At 43.4% G+C, this 18,250-nt stretch overlaps 1 protein-coding gene across 5 annotated transcripts in view; it reads right to left on the bottom strand.

The window, feature by feature from the left end:
- Positions 1-18,250, bottom strand: part of mpp7a (MAGUK p55 scaffold protein 7a) — a 149,106-nt gene that overhangs the window by 114,450 nt on the left and 16,406 nt on the right. Inside the window, exon 1 of one of the 5 annotated variants that reach the window (XM_069191254.1) lies at positions 17,539-17,786. The exons of the other annotated variants lie outside the window; for them this stretch is intronic. The gene's annotated coding sequence lies outside the window, so the exon portion shown is untranslated. Of the gene's footprint in view, positions 1-17,538; positions 17,787-18,250 lie in introns of those variants that run through there. 5 annotated transcript variants of the gene reach the window in all.

The raw sequence follows: 18,250 nt of genomic DNA, 5'->3' as shown, positions 1-18,250 counted from the left end.
ACCCTCAGGATTTGTGTTCTCATTGCAATTACGACGAGGGTGGCATATGGACAACATTTAAATGAGCTACAGCGCTTTTCAGATCATTCTAATCTGTGGCGCACATCCACGCTGTCGGCAGACACGAGCAAAGGCGAGGCAGTCCATTCAGGACCGCTACCGTCTTGCCCCCTTTCATTTTGCCGAGCCCAGGGCTTTTGTTTTTCCGCTTCGCTGCAGGGCGTCTTCGGCGGCACAGCCCGCTCTCCACCTGCCGCTGTCTCCACCTAAGAGTCCCCCCTGTGCGCGGTGCTTCGGGCCGGCCCAGGTGGGGAGACGGGCGGGCGGTCCTGCGCCCAACACCCGGCCCCACCGCGGCGCTTCGGCGAGCCGTTTCACTCCCCACATGCAGCTGAAACGCGAGAGGCGCTCCAAGCACGAAAGGGGCTGGCAAAATGGTTTTAAAAAAAACGAGTTTATGCGCTAAGAACAACAGTGTCCGCAGCTAGAAAAACAAGCGCCCGCTGTAGGTACAGGGCATTCAAGCACTCTGAAATTCTGCGTTTTCAAGGTTTGTTTTCATAGGTTGATCAAAGGAGAAAATTCCAAAACACTGCAGACAGGGAAATCAGTGCTGGCAGATTGTTTTTCTGGAATATTCAACCTTGGGGTGTCAAATGTCAAAATAAAAACGTAGTAGTTTCTAAAAAACTAAATGAAATGTAACTCATTAGCACAGTGTGGGTTTTTTCCTCAGTTCATATTACTATTACATAAGGATACAAGTTGAAAAAATAAATTCAGCGGGTGATCAAGGAACGTGTCTGTAAAGCTGCAATACCAAAAAGCTTCAAGCTGAAAGGTGTCCCTCTGAAAATTTCATTGCAGTTACATCAGGACTTTAAAAATTTAAAAATGAAAAAAAAAAACAATGCTCCTGAAGTCAGGTATTAGTGCTCATAATGATCCGATGAAAGTAAATACACATTTTTGGAAGATGGCCTCCTAGAATATCCATAGTACATCCTTTCCTCTTAAAGGTTCATGAGCTATGTAATGCATCCGCCTCTCCAAAGATGGTTTGGACACAGATTGTCCAATACCGTAGATGCTGGATATCCCCAAAACGACATTTGAGAAGAGAAGGAGGAGGAAATCAAGAGGGATCGACTGGGAGAGCTAGGAACCTCTCTGATATTCGGCTTTGTTGCGCTGGTCTGTGCTATTTTAAACTGCGCGGCAGCTGCAGGTCTTAAGTCTTAAGCTCTCGGCAGTCTCCTCAGCCCTGATAGATCACCGTTATAAAAATAAGCACCTTTTAATACAGCGGTGGTACGGCTTCCTGTGTGAGACTTAGACCTGCTGTAAAGAACTTGAATGATCAAAGCCCAGTGTAGCAAAACCAGACAGTATAGTGGCTCCTAGCTGTGGGATGAAACAAGCAAGGATGAACACAGAGTATTAAACACTACGGCTATAAAAATAAAAGACCTCTTGTCGATGGCGCGTATTCGTAATGTAAGCGTGCAGGATTGCTTTCACCATGATTCAAACCCAAGGTCTGTTTATGCCAAGGAAGTGTCTTAGTCCCTACACCAATCAGCAGGAATGTCGTACGTTAGCACATAGCATCGCCGACAGGGTGTTTTCCAGGTACGCAAGATAAATAAAACGAACAACCCTTTGCCATTGTGTTATTTTATTGTACTATAATCATTGGTTCCCCTCACTTCGTGACGTGTTAGTGCACAGGCCAGGAACAGCGATGAGTTCGGGAGATGTAGTATTGGCAACCATATCCACAACATGACTTTTACCTACTCTTTATCATCTTACAATATTAAAAATATCATAAAAGATATCGGTTTGTGCAGTGCGGGCTACGGATTCAAAGGTAAAAATTGTTTGATGAGTTTTTATATGCAAATAAAGATTGTGCGAGCTCTCAAGGCATTTTTTGAAACACTTGAGCATGTAATGTGATCTCAATATCATTCAGGCATCTGTGGACAATACTACATTGAGCATATTGTAATAATCACATCGCCCATCAGTTACCACTACATTTTTCAATAATTTAAAACACATCAGACACAAAACTCCTCATGACTGAAATTGCATCCCCCTGACACAGGTTTCATATTCCAGGGTGACAGCAATACTATGCTTTGTATGAGCCCCAACCCTATTGTCTGTAGAAGATTGTCATGAATATCTAATGACAACAGATGAACGGAAGAAAATATATACTTTCATCCAACGGCATTACTGAAATATAAATCGATTCAAAGAGATTTATTAAAAAAGCAACGCAGTGAAGTGGAAATGTGCACAGTACATACAGTAGCTGTCTGACTGCGCTTTTGTTCATGAAACTACACTGTTCCAGCAACCTCCAAGGTTAAAAGTTGGCTAAATTAGACAAATTAGACTTAAAGAATGCTACCCACTCGGCCCAAAACACCTTTAAAATATATTTAAATGAATCAAATCATGTTCTTTATTTAACTACACCCTTCACCTGCACAGTAAAACAGAAACCAATATCTTAAGTACCAGCACAACCTGCTGAGGTTGAAGTATTGATTTTTAAGCACGGTATGCAGAGCTGGCTAGTATTAGAAATGATTTTATACAGCTGCTTTAATGAAGCAAGGCACTTCGATTTCCACCAAGACCAAGTATCGTCTACACAGAACCTACATACATCTACAAAGAAGGGGGGGGGGGGGGGAGGGGGGTGATTAAAATTCAGTCTAATGAACTTATAACAAAAGAGCCACTGGCCCGATTCCAACTGAAAGGCTGTTCTACAGCATGGTCCATTTGTGGCTGGTTGACTTTGAGGCTTGGAGAGTCACTTGAGACGTTTTACAGAATTCTGTCTAAGCTGGGGAGAAAAGAAGTTATACAAGAACAGAGAAACATCCCCCCCACCACCACCACCACCACCACCACAAGAGCCCCATTCACATTTGGTGTCACTGTTACTCAGCAAAACAAACAAACAAACCACAAAAAAAATAAAAACCGCTAGACTCAGATCAGAAAGACATACTGTATGGCATCGGTTTCTTTTGATGGGCATCTACGACCTTTCATCAGCTAACTGCCTACTCTGGAAAGAAAACATCAATCAAGAAAACCCATGGGGGAGCTCTGCGAGCTTAATTCTGCACGAGTGTCTTCCCCTGGCTACTGACGGTGTCCTTTTCAGCTGCTCTGCTGCGGTGCGCGCGATGGTCAGAGTGCGCTGGTCACACAAGCAGTGGAATACCAATGAGAAACACCCCCCTTCCTGCCCCCGTCAGAGAAAACCGGGAGGCCACTGAGCTCCACATCCCTGTCATCGATCGCCATGCTTAACCCGTGCCGAGCTGAGTAAGAGAAGGACATTCGTGTCCGGTGTATAATTCTTATCCGACTGTTCGGATCCAAGGACAGGTGGCTAATCCCTTCAAAACCGCATCGTTACTACAACAAATGTGACCTGAGGTTCAATGTTCTCAAACTGAAGTTCAGTTCCATTTATTTGCTCAACATAAAACGGAGGAAGAGGTCAAGGTGGATTCCACGCCAAAAGGCAGAAAGGGGCAACGTTGCTCCGGTTGTTGAGATTTCCAAACATAACATCACTTTATTAGCCCTATATAATTTCTTGCATTAGGAATTTGTGTTTTCGCATACCCCAGCTTGCTCTCCATGAGACACACAGACGGGGAGAGAGAAGTTTGGGGTCAGAGCGCAGGGTCTGCCATTGTACAGCGCCCCTGGAGCAGCTGGGGTTAAGGGCCTTGCTCAGGGGCCCAACAGAATAGGATTCCTCTGCCGGCTGTGGGATTTGAACCAGCATCCTTCCAGCCACAGAGCCACCGCTCCCATTTCTTCAGGACACTGCAGCCAGTGCCTGCTGTAGCAGCTCTCCACCCCCATACAAAAATGACAACTTTTAAAATCGGCCCAGTGGCGCTGTGGTTAGCATTGCTGCCTCGCACCACTTGGGTACTGGGTGCAGCCTGCGTGAAGTTTGTATGTTTCTCCATGATCGGGTGGGTTTTCTCCCACAGTCCAAAGACGTACCGGTTTTCTTTTCTATCAAAATAAACTTTATTCCACAATAGGCATCTAACAATGAGCACACACTCTGACAAACCATAAAACACACATTCTCAATCAGGTGATTGTCTATTTTCTATTGAAGCAAGTGGATTCTGAGGCTGGATTTGCCGAGAGTCGGCAGAACAGAGCAGGGCTCGGAGTGCAAATCCATTTGTGCAACCACTTGCTGCTGTTAATGTCTTTCTCCCGTCCCGGCTCTGAAACCGTGGTCATCCAGTCCTCCACAGGAGCTCAAGGGAACAGGGTTTTCCTCCTTAGTTCCTGTACAGGGCCCGCAGTCACCTCCAGCCCTAGGTTAACAGACTTCAGTCCGAGTCATTATTTGTGTTGCAAGAAGAGTACAACAGCTAACAGCTTTGAGCTGTTCAAGGCCGGTTGTAGACTAATCCAGGCATGCTGTCAGAACTAGTCTTGTGCCTGCAGTGGTACTAATCCATGCCCAAGGTACCACGAAGAACCCGTTTTCACAAAGGGCAGACAAAGCAGACACAGCAAAATCCCACTGTGACAGAATGCCAAGAATTCCTACTCTTGTTGATAACATTTCCTGGGCTTCTATTGCACACATTCTGCACATCTTTGAAAGAAATATTCCTGATATTTTTAAATAATATTTCCAATATTAGAAAGTATTGCAATCTTTAACATTCGGAATATAATATTTACTTAGAACATCCATTCTAGTTCCGGATACACATACAGTACAGGCACTGTTAGTTACAACAATGCAGCAGCTTGTTTGACCTTTTTACTTGCGATAAATGCCAACTTGGAAAGAAAAGTGACTACGCTCTCCTGAATGTCTATTGCCAGACACGTGATGACTGCTTTGTGGACTTCTGTGTTATGCTGCAATATGAAAAATGTTGCAACATTTCTGCCATTCTCCTGTTGCATTTCACGTGCAAATGAAGGCCAGTCTTCCCCCTGCCTGGCCTTGATAAGCTCAAAAGAACATGACATAATGACATCAGGTTAGTAGGAAAGCCACTGCAGACAAAGGGCCGTTAAGAAAACTAAAAACATTAATGCTTTGTGTGGGCTACCTTACTGCATTCCTCTCTGTTTTCACTGTAACGGTACCAGAGGAGAGTGAAAATCCAGACCAATGTTTCATGGCTTTCCAGAGAACACAGGAATTGGGCTGCCACAGACAAGCAAACAAAAGAAGTCCCTGCAGACGCTGATGATAACATCTCTCCGACAAATCGGGCTAAATTCAAGGCAATAAATGCTGCACCATTCCAGAGAAGAAGAAATAAAAATCAATCATCATGAAGTCACTTACCTTTTTTAAACAATCCTGTGAAACAGCAGCCCTTAGTTTCTCTTTTTCCCAATTCAATTGAAACTAGGCCCCTCCCTCTCAATAGACTCGAGAGGTTTCAAACAGTCGCTCCCTGTAACTCATCTGATTCCCATCAATTTCAAACAACTCTGCCTGGACGTGGAGAGGCAGAGAATCTTCCTCTTCGCTCCCGTCTAGCTCTTCAAACTCAGAACAGTTGTGTTGTGAAATACCAAACTACCTCAATAAACCTCAATAAAGTGAGGGTAAGACCAAAGACCATGGGGAAAAAAAAGTGTGCTTTTTGATAAATGAAGTGCAACAGCACAACAATCCAAAACATTATATATTACTGTAAAGAAAACGATTTGAGGTGGGAGATGAATACCCACTTGAATAATAAGCTTTATTTAAAAAATGGGTACTTTAATCAGAAGACGTTTAGCGGGTAAATGAAGACTACAGTGCGATTTTCTAGTATTATTCCAATGTTTTTCAGTTGGCTCCTTGGCAGCGCCGAACAAAAGCCCGATTTCGGCACGCTTGAGGAAATGCAGTCAGAATGCAGGCAGGCGTGTTTAATTCTGCCTCTCCCAGCTCAGCCAGCTCAGCTTCAAGCACTTGAAACGGTGGAAGTGCTGGGCAGCATTGGCTGCATCTGTGCATTTCAAAGCAGGAAATGAACGGTCCTGCTACCAGGGTTGCCCAGCAGACTTGCATGACCCTTTCCAAGCACTCTTTCAGCTTTCACTTTTATCGGGGGGGGGGGGGGGGAGAATAAAAAAAATAAAAGAAAAGATGTTGGAGTCAGAAATAAAGGGCCAGAGTAGCTCTTTCACTCAGCTCAAACCTAAGCCAGTGCCTGCCTGTGATCCAACATGAGCACTGTAATCTGAGAGCACCCCCCAAAAATACACATTTACATATTTTCCCAGGGTCATTCATCCATCTATTTTCTAATCGCTAAATTGACGGTTATGGGGGAATCGGAGCCTATCCAACTATCCGGGGACAATCTCTTGCAAAATTAAAAGCAGTACAGGACTCTTACTGGCATCATCTCTGCTCTTCCACTGAGGACCAGCAAATATGGCGGTGCACACCTGGCTTAGAAGCTCAAAGGAAGTGGTCAGTTCCGAAGAAAGCTCATTCGGCCAGGCTCAGAGGGGAAGACGTCTAATAAATTCATAATTCCTCATTTTTAAAAATTTGGAATCATTCACTCATCAACCAAGTTGGGTTGATTGGTAAAGGATGAGGACTGATCATGCTTGCTCCTCAAACTCAGACCTGTGGGCCAGACCCCTTGCGTTGTCCCGCAGTGCCTACAGCTCTATGTGCAGGAGCTGGAGAGCTGGAGGAATGTGCAGGAACGCCTGAAGTTCTCACTGGCGATGCTCGAGCTCAGAAGAGCCCATCAAGACGCAAGAGATATCGATGATGTGTCACAAACTTAAGATCACTGTGTACCACAGCTTGGGGGATCCTTGTCATGGCCACCTAATGATCAACCCAAGAGCTGAGGGAGAGATATTTAGATGACAGGTACTTGTTAGTAGTGCAGATTAACACCTTCACTGGTGAGGAAACGTCTATAATAAATTCCCTCCGTTTAATTTAAACAAATCGACCTCACTCTACAAAACACGGATTTCCTAAATAAACTTTTTTGGACATTTACTGCGTCACAGGAAAGTTTTCAGACTTAAAACTGTGCTGTATATTATTGTACAACATCCTGGAAAAACAGTGTCCACATTCGCTGCTTGTACAGCTTCTACTAAAAGTGGTTGTGGTTTTACAGTAAAGCTACACAGACTCGTTTTCAAACATTTTTCAGCTTGGGAAAGACTCAGTGGTTGTGAAGACCCAAATATGATTTTCATAATAAGCTATTTCCCTTTCAATGCAGTCAGGAATTGCTTGAACTCTATTCCAGTTGCCCCAGATGTACAATGTAAGAACAGGAAGTCTAAATTAGCTTGTTAGAGCAAGTACTGGATTATTAAAAGTGGTATGGCAGCTTTCTCTTGTTACCCTTCCAACTTAAAAAAAAAAAAAAACTTTTGACTGCTAAATACCAACTATTTTGCAAGACTGGACAGGAAAATTGGCTTTATATAAAGTCCCCAAGTGTCACAGACACAATACTACCCATTTTATGGTCTTCCAACACTTAATCCAAACAAGCAGTTTTGTCTGACCATTTCAATTTATAAAGCATTTATGTAATTTGTAGGAGAGCCACAAGAGGCATTTGTTTTAGTCATTTATCTGTTGTTCATATATTACATTATTGCATTTTTCATTAATGTCGAGCATATAATCTGCCGTTGGACAAAAGAGGTTTGTTCCTCTTAAGTGAAAAGACTGAAAAAACAGCCAAGACACAAATATGCATGTCTGGTGGGGAAGACGTGGAGATTTTATATTTAGGGATGCATGTTTCAGAAGTGGAAAGCCTGAAACCTTGAAAATTGTGACTCAGGGAGTGAAATATTTAATAGATAAAACCCCTCAAGGGTAAGGACAAAAAAAAAATCAATGCATAGAAAAAAATTAAAAAGCCAGTGGCTTCTGAGTGGCTTTGCCAGTTGGGGCGCCGGTGTGGCACCAAGAGGAAGCTGAACTCTGTAAGGACAGGCAAGTTAAATCCTGGGTCATGCGACGGGTCTCCAAAAGACGGCAACCAACTGGCTGAACGCCGACAGGTTAGGTTTTGGGATTTGACTAGTCAGTCGGGACAACAGTGACCCCTGCTGCCATCGCTGAGAGACGCGCTTCTAAATCCAGTTGGCGAGAGCTTTCCTGTCGAGCTCTGTGGACCTGGCAGAAGATTCAATAACGAATCCAAACACCACCCCCCAGATGGCATTCCCTCCCTGGATAATAAACAGGAGTTGTTGCCTAAGAGGCGAGCCTCAAAAGTTTAGATAAAATGATAAGAGTAAGGTAACGTTCCGTTTGAAAGTAATCCATTACAGTTACATATGACTTCTTTAAATAAGTTGGAGGAACAGCTTTTAAGAAGCGATACTTTTAATGGTAACTTCACAGAGTTACTACATTTAGACTACAAAGATTAATAAAACAAATGACATTTTAAAATCCTCCCCCCCCCCTTTCAATTTTAAAAGGTTATCCCTTTCACGTATAATTTGTAACTGGAATGGATTATGTTGAAATGACTTTCTCCAGCATGCATTATGATCCCTCTTGCCCAACCCGATCAGTAAGAGCTGGAAGATAATTAAGACAGCGGCTCTGCCAACTACAAAGCAGCAAGACCGGTACCCACACTCAAGAGACTCTAGAGTGCACACAGATAATGAACCGACAGTCTGACACAATGCCGATTCATCTATCTGCACCTGTACCACAGTCTTGGGCATCTCCATCGCTATATGTGTTAAAGTCCACATTTACTGACGCCTGGCAGCGTGCAATCCTTAAGGCTGACCGCATTCTTCTGTGAAACATTTTGCTCTTCACAAAACCAGAACAGCTAACAAAACCGCCAGTAAATGTATTATCATGGGCGTTTTAAACACATGAAACATTTTGAAGGTTCTGTACCAAGACGGCATCTGCTCAAATTATGTTCAATGTTCTGATGAGTAAGGCTTAGTGGGGAGGTTTTCCACATGTGCCTTTCCAGAATAATTTAAAAAAAAATATTCAACATTGTGTTGTTTATTCCCACAAGGAATATAAAACAATTACTGCCTGGAATGTTACATCCAATTGTAGTATCTTTTGCAACACTGACACTACAAATATTGGGAACCCTGGTTAAGTGAACTTCAATTCAACTAAAAACATACTTTGCTTCAGAAGCATCTAGGTCCCAATTTCTAAACCTCCATTGCTATGATTTTGTCCTCGCTTTGGTTCTTTCCACGCAATTTATCCTTACCAACCTTGACCTGTCGATGAAATTAACTACCACTTTCTCGGCTTCTAAGTGTAAGCAGATTAGATAATTAAGTCAATGTGGTCCTGGTGTCCACCTCCCTTCTGCAGTAGAGAGAACCAGACTCCCACACAATGTGCAATGTGCTTATAGCTTCTATTTCCACTGTTTATGAGCCTGGAGAAACAGGAAAGCACAGTCTAGCAAAATTGACTTAGTTACTTATTTGCATAGCTGTGGAAGGCACGTTTACATTTTTGTTCCGATGAGAGCTCTAATCAGCTAAAACCCATAAAGAACTTGAGGCAGCAAAAAATAATTTAAAAATGTGAGTGACTGTTGTTTGCTAGGCTTCTGTGTTGGATTAATGTTTGGAATCAAACAGAACAGCCCTAATTAGCAATAATATATATATATAAAATGGGGTCACATAACTGGTATATACTGTAGAAGCACATTGGAAAAAAAGCTTATGAGACATCAAGGTGTACATTCTAGTAGCAGAGTCTGCCTCACCAGTAAGAAGTTTCCTCCCTTGATAGGGCTGATTTATTAGAAACATACCCATCTTAATTGCGCTTTCAGAAACCCATGACCAGGAATTGAGATTTCAAAGTCAGGTGAAAAACCACAAGTTGTGAAAAATATACCCTTCGTTTTTCTGGAACAAGGGGAATCAGGAGTGTGGGAGAAGACGTTGTGGGGGCAGGACTACAGGGCAGAGAGCTGGAGAAGGAGAATGTGAAAAAGGGTGATGGGAAGTGAAAAGGAGGTTGAGGAGATGGGAATCTGGGGGGAAACGTGGAGACGGAAAATCGGTAAGACTGGAGAGATTTTAAAATGGAATAAGTCCATTACTGAAAGCAAGGGAAAGGTGTGAATCTAGTTTTAGGATAATTTTAGCTTCTAACAGCTTTTCCTAGTAGGAGTCTTTGAATGTAATTCATTTCTCTGCTCTCTTTTCTATTTTGTGTATGGAAATACATAAAATATCTGAGGAGTACGTAAAATACTTGAAAACAAAACATTCTCTAAACTCAGTCTTATTTCTTTGCTTTTTCCCCTGAGAGTAATTCTCAAGTGTGCTTTTGCTGTACCCCACTGGAACATGACATCCTTCGGAAAATAGTCCTCAATTGTCCAACTCCCTTTATAACTCCCTGTCCTCCTAGAACTCTGATAACTAGGAGTAAAAGATTTTAATGTTTTGAATAAACAAGGGAGGGAGTTTAATGTACTTCCCTCACCAAACAACACCCCAGCAGCTGCTTCGGTTCAGCGGACACCACACCCCTCTGCAGTGTCACTGTGGGAGTAATATTTCATGGCTATAACACTGCTGCCTTTTCCTGTCCGTGTCAAAACGGAGAGATGCCTCAGTGGCTCAATAAAGAGTTACTGCATGTCACTTCCTGTGAACTCTGGAGGCACAGCACTAGAGCCAGCTAGGCTTGCTGATCAGAGGCAACACCTCTTTCCCCCTACTACTGCTTATGCATCCGAGGAGAGACCTTGCTGCAAATGTGTGGCCCGGCAGGCGGCCGCGGAAGACCTCTTGCCCGTGTGCTTGACTTGTTTGAGGGAAATCAAATACAGAATGAACTCAAGAATTAAAACTGACTGATCTCTGTTTTTTTTTTTTATCAACAATGTCAAGATGGCTTTGTGCCGTGTCAAAACCTGGTGGGAGAAGGCGTCCTGGAGGAACGGCGTTTCCATTTGAGGGGGAACTTTTTGTTTAACCAAGACATCCCACAACACTTGAGGTTGAAAAAGAAGGCACTTATAACATAACATCACTTTATTAGCCCTATACAACTTCTTGCATTAGGAATTCGCCTTTTCGCATACCCCAACTTGCTCTCCATGAGACACACAGACAGGGAGAGAAGCTTGGGGTCAGAGTGCAGGGTCAGCTATTGTACAGCACCCCTGGAGCAGCTGGGGTTGGCCTCTGCCGGCTGCGGGATTTGAACCGGCAACCTTCCAGTCACAGGCACAGATCCTTAGCCAGAGAGCCACCGCTCCGCCCCTGGGGCGATGACTCCTTAATGCCACAGAACTCTTTTCATGAACGAAACCAAAATGATTTGTTTCCCCCCCGTGATACAGATACTTTCATTTATGAAGGTAGTTGGTCTCTTCAGACAGTAGTGAGAAAGCTGTGCATTGTGGGGCAGGGACATGTGGTGCAGTACAGTCACAATAGGGAGGATGGGAAATACGTTACTCTGCACGACAGCACAGAGCAGAAGACGCTAACATCACTCCTGCCCATCAGACACATACTTCTTAGCCTCTGGGAACATGCTCCCCACAGCATACGTTTTGTATGTGTGCGCCACACGCATTGACCCAGCCTTCTGGTCTGGATGCCATCACCACCTCTTTCTTAGAGTTTTTCATCAGCTCCTAGCATGTTGCCTTGGTGCCAAACAATTCCAGATAAGTGTACAGTGAAAGCTAAGAAAAAAGAAACTGTAGTTTTCCAAGAGATGGCGAACAAAACCTTCCTTTCAAATGACGAAACACTAAAATGGATGAGAGAGATGCTGGCAAGCATTCGGAAATCGGATGGAGCATAAATTCAAAGTTAACAAAAGGATGAATCCTGACATTTTTTCTTCAGCTACAGAATGCTGGCAAACGTATTCAGAAATGCAAAATCTCTCTTTTTGGGGAATCTGAGAAGGTGAAATGTCTTTTATGCAGGTGCAGCTGTACAAATCTGCATTTCTAAAGTGCTTTTTATCCCCAAAGACCATCAGAGAAAGGAGATGATCTGATTGAATACATCTACCAGTGAAGTGTGGTTCCCTTTCCACTACACAGCAGACAGGACAGATAAAGTGTAAACTTCAACTAAAGTCACATCATCCAGGTGGAACTACACTTTGGTGGTTGACGAGGGGAGTCCCATAAAGCGCTTTGAGTGGAGTATCCAGAAAAGCACAATATAAGAGGAAGGATTGTTATTATTTTTCAAACAGCACCCAAGAGTCTTCACTTGCCCCAAATAGCCAAGCTCTCAGCATGTGTCCTCGAAAAGACAGCTCTTCCAGCAAGGTGTTTTCGCACATGACCGGGACATTAGACTGGAGGTTCAGGTCCAGACAAATGCCGCTCACAGTATCTATAATAATGACATTTACAGTGTTTTCCATCTTCAAGGATCCCAAAGCACTTTACATACAGGATGAAATCCACTTTATGCATCACTGAAGAGGAGCTCCACTTCAGTGATGTGTGCCAGCCATTATGCACCAGAAGCCCCAGTATAGAGCAGAACAGGTACAGAGACTGCTTCACCGACTGAATGAAGAGGGAACTCCAGGTCAGACAAAGCAAGCTTAGAGTGGAAACTGGCCAGGAAACCAGGCACCTCTTTAAACATGGGGTATACTGAAGGGCTGGGGAGCAAACTCTTCCACAGACAGGACAGCGCCACCTACTGGCCCACCTGTATCACTTACAGCTGCAATCTTTCCAAGATTTTCCAAGGACCTTTCACAACCTAGTACCGGCCAGGCCCAGACTTGCTCGGCGTCCGCAATTTGACCAGAGCAGGCTACAAACCGGCCACACGACTGTCTTCCTGCAGTACAGTATAGTACAAGTACAGTATCAAAAAGACTCAGCATAGTTCATCTTGAGGGATCTCATGGAAACTGGCTTCAAAATGATTGAGAGGCGGGTTTTTCAACTTGTGAATATAGCTATAGTGTGGTAAAAGAGCATGACACTGATGGATAACGTCATCTCAGACTCAGGCTAATGACCTGATCCAGACTTTTGACTTACACCTTCCTTCGGAAGGAGCAACTTAACTGGTTGAACCACAAACTTCCATACAAGGAACTTTTCAATTGCTTGCAGGTGCCAACAGGAGTAGCGCTAGCATGCAAATTCCATAGATTAACTGATACAGGACAACTGAGCTGTACTGCAAGTAGGTTTTGGAAAAATTCACCAATATTTACACGAGGATCACAGAAGTATGAAACATATGTTATTATTCTCCATGTTACACACTTAGAAAACTAGAAAACTCTTTTTATACATGTTTGAGTGTCGCTGTTTTTTTTAATTCTAATCTAATGGAAAAAGATCCACACTCAGTGCAGATCATTAAATCAATTTTTCCCCCCCCAATCTGTCACTAGCTAGGAGAAGTTAAAAAAAAGTGAGCACTTCACTCCAATTTCAGTCAACAGTGCATCCAAATCCAGCCTTCCAAAGGATAAGGAACTGAACACACAAGGTAATAATCCAAGCACAACCCTTCCGAGTACTGTATCTGTTTCTTTTCACTCACCAGTGCTGCTATTCCTTATGAACTCATTGATTAGAACCACCATCGATTACCATCCATTTCAATTACTGCCTGAGGCCTGGTGCTTGATGGAGAAGGGTCAGTGGCTTCTAAGTCAAAGCCAAAGAAATGTTACTGTGAAGGCACTGACTGTACTCTCCAAATGTCAACAAATCTAAATTTAGAAGGCTAACAACCATTCAAATGTCCACCCAAATGCATCATGTCTAAAGCAAATTAAAAGATCGGCTTGCAGCTCAAGCATTCAGAGGAAAGCTGGCGTTTCTGCAGCCACAGATGCTGCTGACCAATATCCACTCTGAAGGAATTCGCAGGGAATTACAGAGTACTGAGGTCTGAACATTCAGTCCTTTCCCACCCCACTGCATTCAGTTAGAACAGGATCTGGAAACACTCTGAATGTTTAGTTTTCCTGTTGATTTTCTCAATTCAGCCACTGAATCATCGACAGGTACACAAAAGGGCATAGCAGCAGCAACAGACACACGCAAATTAAATGCGTCTGTATTAGACTGCGAGTAGATTTTGTCCACTGATCCAATACATGCACATTCGCTCTACAAAGAAAAATGTTTAGTTCAAGATCTCAAAAAGGACACAAAATATTAGATTACCCCTAACTAGAAATGACCCTCACTTCATCCTGTGCTGTGTCAGCTAATAAGGGAGGTCTGATGGGAAAATTCGGTCAAAGCTGGTCTTGATTACAGTACCCTCCAGACCAGAAGGCCTGTAACCTTTTTTCCTATAGGGTTCCCTGAAGGACAAGATGTCCAGGAATAACCCATATACTCCTGGTCACCTGAAAAGGAAATTATCCAAAGTCACATTATAGAAAGCAATATAGAACTTTAAAACAGGATTAGTGCATGTTCTTGAGATACAGCAGATGGTACATGTATTATATATAAATAAACAAGCCTAAACAAACTCACAACCTTACCCATTTTAAAAGCTGAAGAAAGGTTTTTGTGATTAAATTTACATTTATTTTGCCTTTCTTTAGGATCCTACAGACCAGGAGTATTCAACATAGTCAGCTGCATTTTCATACCATCTTGAGACTTTAATCATTAGTTAGCAGTGACCTACACCATACACATATTGCTGTAGATCACCTTTTAACAACCATTTGGTCATTAACGAATGCCTAACAGAAATGGGTTCATTATGTAATTAACATCAATATGGTTCTTAGCTGGCTGAAAGGTACAAAGTTTTGCATTGGCATGGAATCTAGGCACCAAGATTGTCTACCCCTCTTGTAGACCGAAAACAACTTACTGATACCCTACCGCTTTCCATTCAGTTAGAAAGTCAAATCTAAGCGCACAAAGATTCGTTTGCCCCTGTAAGCGTGGAAGGTTTTTGATATCCTAAACGTCAAGATATGGCATTGCCATGGCTCAGCAGACATGAGCCTGGTCAGTACCTGGATGGGAGACTCCTGGGAAAAGCTATGGTTGCTGCTGGAAGAGGTGTTAGTGAGGCCAGTAGGGAGCGCTCACCCTGCAGTCTGTGTGGGTCCTTATGCCCCAGTACAGTGAAGGGGACACTAAACTGCAAAAAAGACACTAAATGAGATGTAAAACCGAGGTCCTGACTCTCTGTAGTCATTAAAAATCCCAGGGCGTTTCTCGAAAAGAGTAGGGGTGTAACCCCGGTGTCCTGGCCAAATTTCCCCCTGGCCTTCCCAATCATGACCTCCTAATAATCCCCATCTCTAAACAGGCTTCATCACTATGCTCTCCACCCCACTGATAGCTGGTGTGTGGTGAGGCACTGGTGCACTATGGCTGTTGTCGCATCATCCAGGTGGGGCTACACACTCGTGGTGTTGGAGGAGAGTCCCCATTACCTGTAAAGCGCTTTGAGTGGAGTGTCCAGAAAAGCGCTATAGGAGGATAAGGAATTATTATTACTAAAGTGTAAAGTAGAAATATAATGTTTAAGTTTAAGGAAGCAGGAAAAGCATGCAAAGTAAACTGCACTGTTGCTTGGTAATAGCTTTAGGAAGTGCATACATTTACTATCACTCAGTGTGCAGCATAATTTCTTTCCTCACAAGCATAACTGAAAAGAGCACTGCTATTAATAACATTTACCTCTTTGTAATCCAGTTATCTTCTAGACTGGACAGAGTCCAGGTGTCTTCTCATTCCTGCACTCAAATATTATTTTCTGACCTTCCACCAGAGAGCACACCTGTGTGCGTGTAGGCGGACAATGTGGATTATGCCGTATCTGGGCATTATTCCTTCTAGAACAGTGCAAGAGAAACACGTTTGGCCGTATTGACACGGCTCTTGAAAGACGACTCATTAATTCAATATTCAGGTTTGAAAACATACCTAACGAAGCGTGGCAAACTGTCGTATCTCTGATGCTAATGAGGGATCACTGAAAAATCCCAGTGAATAAACAACGAAAACAAGCATTCACATGTATTTTCCCCCTAAAAACGAATCTGTCTGAACATAAGAAAACATTAAAAACACATTTTTAGGCAACTTCCTGCAGAAACAAACGGGCATTGCTGTACGTGTGAGGACTTTTTATAGCTCTCATTCTATTTTTATCTGCTACTTCAAGCTCCTCTCAAATCACAACAGACAAAAAACAAACAGTCTGGGGCACTCTTACATTTAAGAGATGCCATCTTGTTTAACACAAAAAAGTAATTTCCAGTTTGGAAAGTTGGAGTGACTCCCCACACTATCTCCGTATCATGTTTCTGGGATTAATTCCCTAGTAAGACATGCCCAGGCCCATGCCACACACCACAATCAAACATGTCACTTAAAGGGCTATATAATTACAATATCTAAAAACACATCTCGCCTCTGCCCATTCACACACGAGATGGGGCAGCATGTTGCTGGGGTGCCCTGTGTAAATACACCACACCTGCTGACAGTACACTGGCCGCTGATCCCCCACTGGCCAAGAGCTGCCAGTCTAAAAGATCTTACTGGGTTTAGTGTGGTGCCAGTTCAGCCAAAGCTTTTAGACTGCTGGAAGCATTTCTCAATCCAGAATGGATTAAGAAATAATTTGATTGCTTTTTTTTTTTTTTACTATTTTTTGGTTTACAACACAGGATTACTCCCTCATCAGAGACTGTCCTCTGTCATTCAGTCTTTGATGACAGTAAAATATCGGCCAGGTGCTGGCTTGTGTGCCTCTCACTGTACGGTAGATGAATGAGTGAGGAGGTTTATTATAGAAGCCCTCTATAATGAAACATTGATGGTTCTGCCACAACGGCTGGAATCAGCCTGAGTTACTGAAGCAGTAAGGGCTTTGAAACGGGGTCTGGCTGCTTGGAAGCACAGCTGTTAGCGAGTCTAAAGAGAGCTGGCATAAGCAGAGGGTGGCATGGACAACATGTGAACAGCAGGCCACACACACACACCAGACACAGAGGAAGCAGAATGAGGACAGTGCTACTACGTGCTTTTCATCAATCACAGAAAGCACAAGTCCAACATAATGATGATCCTAAACAACCAGAAAAACACTGGCTCCTATGCAGCACAGCCCTACATTTTCTACAGTACATCTCTTAACGCAATGTTATCACAGAAATAGACTTCACCGCACGATGTGTCCTGTTACAAACGCCTAGAAAGGGCAGTGAGCCTAAGATCACAGTCCACAAGCTGAAAACTGACGCTCGCCTAAAAAAAGCAAACCCTTTGTTTAAAAAAAGAATCTGGCAGCGGGCTCCCATGAAACACTTTCAGAATGTTTGTGACAATACCTACGACCCGTCAAGTGCTACAAAATAAATCGGATTAAAATACATAGCACAATCAAAAGTACTACATAACAGCACGGACCTCTAAATGATGTTCTTGCAACAATCAAATCGAAATTCAGCTTTTCTCCGGTCTTCAAACTCACCTTTACAGCAGAGGCAAGTTAGAATTCGCAAGTCTCCAAAGCTACCACTGTGGTTTAACAATCCTGGATTTCAGCTGCTCCGTGTGGAACTGCCCGCATGAGACTTTTCCCACTCTGGATCCGTCCGATTTTCTCCCCTTGTCAACGGGGACAAAGTGCCTCGAGGGTCTAGACACACTGTCACCCAGCTCTTGTGCTATCAGCCCTCTGGACTGCAGGCTGCTGTGGAAAAGCACATCTTGATCTGAAACCGGGCAGATGGGACTGCTCCGCTAATTACCATGACAACAGCCTCATTAAGGAGGGGGAAGAAAAAAAAAAGTACAACGGGCACTTCACACAAGTGAAAAATGAAGAGTACTCGTGTCCCCTCTTGAACGGCAAAAGACCACTTTAATCATCATCGCCTCTAATGCGGGCATAAGAAATGAATCAGCAAAGCCTTAAGGCAAAAACATTTACTCGAAAGCAAAGGTTGAAAAATGAGGCCATAAGAACGCAGAAGACTTTCCTCCGTGACATACAGTGTAACCCCTCCCCGCCACTGCCAGACCTGTTAGAAGTGTGGATCTCTTTTACAAACAGCAAGGCCTGGGCTCTCACTTCCCATATAACGCTTTGAGTTCAGCCCTGCAGACAAACGGTAAGAAGCTCGGCAGACAGCCGAGACCAAAAACTCCCTCTGGAAAAACTAAACTAGGTGTGGTGGACA

The sequence above is a fragment of the Lepisosteus oculatus genome, chromosome 6, assembly GCF_040954835.1.
Source record: "Lepisosteus oculatus isolate fLepOcu1 chromosome 6, fLepOcu1.hap2, whole genome shotgun sequence".
Lineage (NCBI taxonomy): Eukaryota > Metazoa > Chordata > Actinopteri > Semionotiformes > Lepisosteidae > Lepisosteus > Lepisosteus oculatus.
Note: the sequence above shows the minus strand (reverse complement) of the source record. Positions and strands in the feature narration are given on the sequence as shown.